Below are 6,816 nucleotides of genomic sequence, written 5' to 3'. Positions count from 1 at the left end.
CCCATTCTTCCAAACACAATAACTTTTGATTTTTCCCGTTAACAGAGTTGTACAAGGGCTTAATGTTTGAGGGACAAATTGTTCTTCATAATGGTACCATTTAGTCTTCTATACAATGTACCGGGAAACCGGAATAAATTCAGAATAGGATGGAATTGGAAAATAAGTGCATTTGTGCAACTTTTTTACAGGCTTCATTTTTACGGCATTCACTGTGCAGCCAAGATTACATGTCACTTGTATTCTGTTTTGTTTTGATTACGGGGATACCTAATTTAGATTTGTTTTATTTACATTTTAACCTCTTAACAAAAATCCAAAACTTTGTAAAAAAAAATTTTTATTAGTCACCATATTCTGGCACCCATAACTTATTTTTATATTTCTGTGTACAGGGATGCATAGGGTGTCTCTTTTTGCAGGGCCGGATGTACTTTTTAGTTATACCATTTTGGTGAATGTCTATTGCTTTGATCACTTTTTATTAAAATTTTACAGTTTACAAAAAAAGAGTGATCCTAGGGGGTCTGATCACTTAGGCTGCGTTCACTCAGGGTTTTATGGTCCGGAATGTGACGTGGAGGCCACCTCAGATTCCAGACCAAAATACAATCAATGGGAGCTGGTCATTTCCGCTCATGGAAAAAAGAAGCGACATGCTATTTCTTCAGGCGGATTTGCCTCGCGACATCTGCCTCGCGACTAGGCCCATTCATTTGGGCCTAATCCAGAGCGGAATGCCGCAAAACTGGTTCGATCTGTTGGATCTCCTCAGCATAGCGTAGGGATACTAGTTTGGCAGAGTATCACTCTTTTGTGGGGAGTGGGTTCTTGCTCCCACGTCTCTTTGGCAATGTCCAATAGACCCCTAGGATGTCTGCCGTAAAACAACTCGAAAGGGGAAAACCCAGTGGAAGCCTGCGGTACCTCACGAATGGCAAACATTAAATACGGTAACAAAACATCCCAGTCTTTTCCATCCTTGCTTACCACCTTTTTCAGCATATTTTTAAGGGTTTTATTAAACTGTTTGACTAGCCCGTCTGTTTGGGGATGGTAAACAGATGTACGCAATTGTTTGATATTAAAAAGTTTACACAATTCCCTGGTGACTTTAATGAACGGGGTACCCTGATCTTTGAGGATCTTCTTAGGTAGACCCACTCGGCAAAACAGGGCGAACAACTCTTTGGCTATCAACTTTTCCGACGTGTCCCATAGAGGGATGGCTTCAGGATATCAGGAAGCATAGTCCATGACTACCAAAATATGCTGATGCCCTCGAGCAGACTTAACTAAAGAACCTACCAAGTCCATGGCAATACTTTCAAAGGGCACCTCAATAATGGGCAAAGGTACCAGGGGGCTTTGAAAATGTGCCATGGGGGCATGCAACTGACATTCTGGACATGTTTCACAAAACACTTTAACCTCATGATATACCCCCAGCCAATAAAAACGCTGCAATATGCGGTCCAGCATTTTTGTGGCACCTAGGTGACCACCTAGCACATCTTTATGTGCCAACTCCAGCACTGTCTGGCGATAAGGCTGGAGTACCAGTAGCTGCTCTAAGGTCTCACCTCGCACCCTGTCAACTTGGCACAACAACTCCTGGTTGATAACCATGCGGGGGAACACCTTATCAGCACTTGGCGCTGAGACACACCATTGATATCAATAAAATATTCCCAGGCCCTTTGCAGAGTGGGATCCTGGTGTTGTGCAGTTATCACAAGACACTTTCAAGTCTGACATCTGAAGTTCAGTACCAGCCTCCTCGGCTTCACCTGCCATGACCTCTAGGGGAGACATAGAGCCACACTCTTCTTTTAACATGGTCACCCCTATGGCAGGAACCCCAGAGTCCTGGTCATTAGGTTCAGGCTCAAGGACCTGATCAGATAACACTTGTGGTATTCTTGGGACTGTGTCCTTTGACCCTTGTTTTCCCCGCCAAAAAGTCCAAAACAGGGGAAAGTCCTGTCCCAGAATGAGGTCATGGGGCAAGTTCTTAACAACCCCTACCTCGTGTTGGATTTCTCCACAGGGGGTCTGGATGGAGACAATCATAGTTGGGATATTCCCTTATTTCTCCATGGATACATAAAACCCCAACTGTGTGTCCGGTGACAGTCCCATGGTTAACATAGTTCTCATTAACAAGGGTCAAACGACTGCCAGAATCCAGTAGTGCCACCACTGGGCATCCAGCCACGGTCACTTGGCACAGGTGACGCTCATCAGCAATGTCTGGGGTGGCGGCAGTGTAAACAGGGGCGGTATAGAGGGACACCCTCCGACCCAGGCTGCAGTCAATGGGTTCAGTGGCACAGGGACAATAAGCCGCAATATGGCCCGGCTCCTGGCACTCCCAGCAAATGACAGTCCTTCTCCCCTGGGTCACTACCTTATCCTGGGGAGCCCGAGCTATTTTGGCCCTCTGGGCCTTGGGAGCTTGTGGGATCTGGGGTCGCTCCTTCTTAAGAGACTATGTAGCCCAGTATCGCTCCACCAACCCCACCAATGCATTGGCGCTACTCACGTCTCCATGCCCCACCCACTGCTGGATCTTACCCGGTCAAGATCTCAGGTACCGGTCCACGACGACCCGCTCCACAATCTGCGCTGGGGTCAATGTGTCTGGCTGGAGCCACTTATGGACAAGTTGTACAAGGTGGTGCATTTGTGACCTTGGTGGTAACGCCTCCTGGTATTCCCAATCATGGAATCTTTGAGCCCAGACATTCTCGTCCACACCCAGTTGGACCAGGATCTCCGCCTTCACCTGCTGGTAGTCGCTTGCATCCTGTTCACGCAAGTCGAAATAGGCTTGCTGGGGCTCAGCAACTAAGAAAGGAGTCAACACATCTGCCCAGAGCTGCGGTGGAAGCCTCTCACGGGTGGCCACTCTTTCAAAACCAGCCAGATAGGCCTCTGCGTCGTCCTCTGACGTCATCTTGGTCAACACTTTATGGACTTCTTTCCTGGCATCCCACTCTGGCTTTGCTGTGTTGGCCTTTTGCTGAGCAGCCAGCAACATGGACATCTGCTTGGCCAAAAGTCGGTTGGTCTCTTGTTGTGCTGCATTAGCATGCTGCTGCTGCTTACAGGCCGCTGCATGTCTCTGCTGCTGATTAGCCAGTATCAGCTGTTTCACAACCTCCTCCATAGCTGTGGCTTTCTATTTCAGCTTGTGTATGTCTCAATGCACTTATGCCTGCATTTTCCACCATATGTGGGGAACCGCTCAGGTAGATGCTCGGTAGCAGTGCAGGAAACAGGGACACAGACACTGGGTTGCACACAAGTTCAGGCTTTATTCACTTGTAGTGCATTAATTGCCTTTGCAAAGGCACAAATAAGCAAAACAAAACCTTCTCGGCTGAGCCCTAAACTAAACACAAACAAACTTTTTCCTTGTCTATACAGAAGCCTGGCTACCAGACAACCTTGGCAACAACAACGGGTGGCACAGTACCTGCTCTGTAGATTCAGTTTGGACAGGTCAGCTCTGTCAGTTTGGTGCCACCCTTCCCAGTCCTCACACACAGACTTAATCAGGCCTTGATTACCCAGCTGACCTCCCTGGTGTGAGTCTTTATCATACACCATTTAGGTGCCTGGCTGGAATGTACCTGTCTTCCCAGACCACACCCTTCACTTCTCCACTTCTGTCCCCACACCCTTACTGGCCATGATGTTCCTTCTGTTTTTAAATAGTTGTTATCAATGGCAGGAGCAATGGGAAATGTCACAAGGCATTAATATACGGCCAGTATATAGAAAAATCCTTCTCACCTGCTCTGAGGGACCCCTGATCGCTATGTAGACCGCTAGCGTTCTTTTTTCGGTTTATTCCCACTCGCAGAAAAAAGAAGCAAGCTGCCCTCTCTTCAGGTGGATTCCATGGCTGAATCAGCCGCGGTGTCCGCCTCATGACAACATCCTCCAGACTATGCTCATTCATTTGTGCCTAATCCAGAGCGGAAAGCCGCAAGGGTATGCCGATGCACGACCGCTGCGACGGAATGTGTTTACGCAGAACCCCGTGCGAACTAGGCCTAACACAGCACAGGATAAGGATCCAGCTCCAGGTCCTCATGTCTACCCAGCATGTACTGTACTGGTGAAATGTAATCTATGGCCTTTGGCCCTCAGTTCTTTCACTGAGCTGCACGAGATGTGAAGCCATCTGAGGGCATAACACTGGCAGAGAACCAGTCTGTAAACTTCCTGCCTTATCATAAACCACACACTGTGTAACATGAATATTTGCCAATGAGGGCAGCACCTTCTGACTGCCCTAGAACTGAAATTCTTTTTTCCAAATGAAAGGCAAGGAAGTGGGTGGTGTATTGAAAATCCACAAACAAACCATGCCACGATCAAAAAGAAAGAAGTCTAATAGAAATTCACATGAAGAAAACACCCCAAGTCAGTGGCATAACTACCGCCATAGCAGCAGAGGCAGCTGCCACAGGGCCCGGGACATTAGGGGCCCGGTGACAGCCGCTACCGCAGCTATCATTATACTCGGGGGTCTTTTCGGACCCCCGAGTATAATGATCGGCGGCCCGGGAGAGGTAAGAAACATAAAAAACACTGTTACTTACCTCTCCACGATCCTGCCAGGCCTCCTTCCTAGTTGTCTGATGTCTCTGACGTCACATGAACCCGGCCTGCGTCCCGGGTCATGTGACGTCCGACGTCATTGAAGAAGGACGGCAGCGGAGATCGACAGCGTAGGAGCCGGGGGACAGGTAAGAAACAGTAGCTTTTTATGTTTTTATTCCCCCGGATCTCCGATTATTATACTCTGGGGTCTGAAAAGACCCCAGAGTATAATAATTGTTTATGGGTGTCCACAGTGGGACATAATACTGTGTGCAGGAGCCACTATGGGGGATAATACTGTGTGCAGGGGCCACTAAGGAACATAATAGTGTGTGCAGGGGCCACTAAGGGACATAATAGTGTGTGCAGGGGCCACTATGGGGGATAATACTGTGTGCAGGGGCCACTAAGGGACATAATACTGTGTGCAGGGGCCACTATGGGGGATAATACTGTGTGCAGGGGCCACTATGGGGGATAAAACTGTGTGCAGGGGCCACTATGGGGGATAATACTGTGTGCAGGGGCCACTATGGGGGATAATACTGTGTGCAGGGGCCACTATGGGGGATAATACTGTGTGCAGGGGCCACTATGGGGGATAATACTGTGTGCAGGGGCCACTATGGGGATAATACTGTGTGCAGGGGCCACTAAGGGTGCATTCACACTGAGTAAACGCTAGCTTATTTTGTAGAATAAAATTACACTTGTAAATTTTGCTATCCCATTGACTTCAATGACATTTTACAGGCGTATTTTTTACAGGCGTATTTTTTACAGGCGTATTTTTACACTTGTAAAAAAATATCATTGAAGTCAATGGGATAGCAAAATTTACAAGTGTAATTTTACTCTACAAAATAAGCTAGCGTTTACTCAGTGTGAATGCACCCTAAGGGACATAATACTGTGTGCAGGGGCCACTATGGAGGATAATACTGCATGCAGGGGCCACTATGGGGGAAAATACTGTGGGCAGGGGCCACTATGGGGGATAATACTGTGTGAAGGGGCCACTATGGGGCATAATAGAGCACGTAGGAGGGGGTTGGTCGAGGTCTTTGGCGTTGGGGGGGGGGGGGCATGTCAAAAGTTCGCCACGGGGCCCCGTCATTCCTAGTTACGCCACTGCCCAAAGTATAACAGTGGGGAATTACATACAGATCAGGGGGTAGTGTAGCCTGAAGTTTGGGCTCTAATGGGACATGTCTTATGTCTGAATAGTGGGTGTCTGACTTCCATGACAGATCACAACACAGGAAAGCACCAGGCTGCTTCATCTCCTATGCATGTTATATACAAAAGCAGAATAACCGGAAACCAATATAAACCATTTAATAGTCGATTTAAAAAATCGGTCAACCCCAATAATAGGATAATGCAATAGAATGTTGACGACATCTTGGTTGTCTGGAGAGGTGATGCAGATCGCACTTTTACGTTTGTAAACCAACTCAATGTTAATCCAATTGAATTGAGATTTACCTGCAAGCATCATAAAGAGACCCTGCCCTTTCTAGATGTTAGGATCACTGGGAAAAGTTCAGGACAAATTGATACAGCAGTTTATAAGAAGCTGGTGGTGACTAATTCCCTTCTGCGGTGGGAGAGTAACCAACTGTTTCCACTCAGGAGGGGATTCCCTAAAGGCCAATTTCTTTGTTTAAGAAGGATTTGCACCAGCCGAAAGGAGTTTGAGAGCCAAGCAAAAGAGCTAAGGGTCCGATTCTGAGAGAGGGGTTACCCCGATTACATCTTAAGAAGGGCTTACAGAAAGGCACTTGGAAAGGATAGGTAGGATGTTTTAAGAGTGAAGGAACCAGAGAATCGTGACAATAACTTTGTGAGACTTATCACTATTTTTGACAATGGCTCCACCAAGGTGAGAAGGACTCTTGAGAAACACTGTGGTGTGTTTTTGTTGGACCCCGATCTCAGGGGAATTGTGGGTCCTTCACCTTCTATCACATATCAGAGGGATAAATCCCAGAAAGATAGATTGGTGCGTAGTCACTACATCAGACCAAAACCTTTGGGTACTTGGTTAGACAGATCAATAAAAATTTGTTTTCAAATGTAGTGGATGCATAGCTTGTTCCATGATGGAAACCAAAATTCACTGAAAATCGGATGTCAGAAACCCATATCATAACATAAATTCACTGAAAGGACCTAGATCCCTAAGATAGGGTATAA

Source organism: Leptodactylus fuscus, chromosome 7, assembly GCF_031893055.1.
Source record: "Leptodactylus fuscus isolate aLepFus1 chromosome 7, aLepFus1.hap2, whole genome shotgun sequence".
Classification (NCBI taxonomy): domain Eukaryota; kingdom Metazoa; phylum Chordata; class Amphibia; order Anura; family Leptodactylidae; genus Leptodactylus; species Leptodactylus fuscus.
The sequence above is the reverse complement of the archived record's forward strand: the minus strand, read 5'-3'. Positions refer to the sequence as shown.